The 978-nt window shown below is 43.7% G+C and overlaps 1 non-coding gene across 1 annotated transcript; it reads right to left on the bottom strand.

Moving 5' to 3' along the window:
• Positions 1 to 593: 593 nt before the first annotated feature.
• On the bottom strand, positions 594 to 701 carry LOC136511966 (small nucleolar RNA R71). The gene has a single exon (XR_010772937.1). It is a non-coding gene; the product is annotated as a small nucleolar RNA R71 (small nucleolar RNA).
• Between the last annotated feature and the right edge of the window lie 277 nt (positions 702 to 978).

The raw sequence follows: 978 nt of genomic DNA, 5'->3' as shown, positions 1-978 counted from the left end.
GCTAGGTCATCCTTTTATACTGCTAGGCCTAGTCCTTCTTACACTATGGTAGGCATGCACAAACCTGATGGAGGGTACGGGAAGGCGCTCATACGCAAACTGGCTAAAAAGCCGGTGAGCAAGCCGGCTCCATCGGGCAAGGAGTCAGAATCCTCGGGTGCACTCCTTAGGTTCAAGAGGATGGTAAAGCCTAAAATTAGAGGGCAGCCCACTAGATTTTCAGTGATGGTGAGGATGAGCAGCCTTCCAAAGGCCCTATGCTCGCCTCACTTAGCGCAAGCAACAAAAGCCTACACGAGAGTGTTAGAAAGGCTAATGATTGTCTCGCCGAGAGTCTGCTGAAAATCAAGGACCTCGGCGATGAGATCAATGAGCTCTACCGTGGCTTTGGAGAGAAGGTTGCTAGGGTAGCAAAGGCGGCGAGAGTAGAGCATGCTTTGAATCAGCCCTTCTAAAGCCACTCCCGCTGCAAGAATAATTTAGGCGCATCATTTCCTTTCAAGTTTTCATTCCTATCATGTTTCAATTTCATCTTGTAATGCGCCTACCATTTTGTTATTGGATAAAGCTTTTATTAATAGAAATATTTTGTTGCACTTGTATTCTTGTTCTTTTTGTTATCATAATAAAAAAGGTGAAACCATTATAGAGGCATGGGAACATTTCCAAGAATACATTTCAGATTATCCTCATCATGGGATGGAAGATTGGTTGCTCATGCAAGGCTTTTACCATGGATTAACTCAAAAATCTCATGAACAACTTGACACAACTGCTAGAGGAGCATTCATGTAACTCACCCCTGAAAAAGCTAAAACTCTCATGGAAAAGATAGCCTCTAACCAAGGCTGGTCTCAAGGCAATATCCAATCTTGCAACAAGAGCGAAGAAGCACAAGAAGAGGTGTGTGCACTTTCAACCAAGATGGATGTACTGTTGAATTGGCTTGAACAGTGAGCCAATTACAACAAAGATCAT

This window comes from Miscanthus floridulus, chromosome 1 (assembly GCF_019320115.1).
Source record: "Miscanthus floridulus cultivar M001 chromosome 1, ASM1932011v1, whole genome shotgun sequence".
Taxonomy (NCBI): Eukaryota; Viridiplantae; Streptophyta; class Magnoliopsida; order Poales; family Poaceae; genus Miscanthus; species Miscanthus floridulus.
This window is presented reverse-complemented; position numbering and strand designations above follow the sequence as displayed.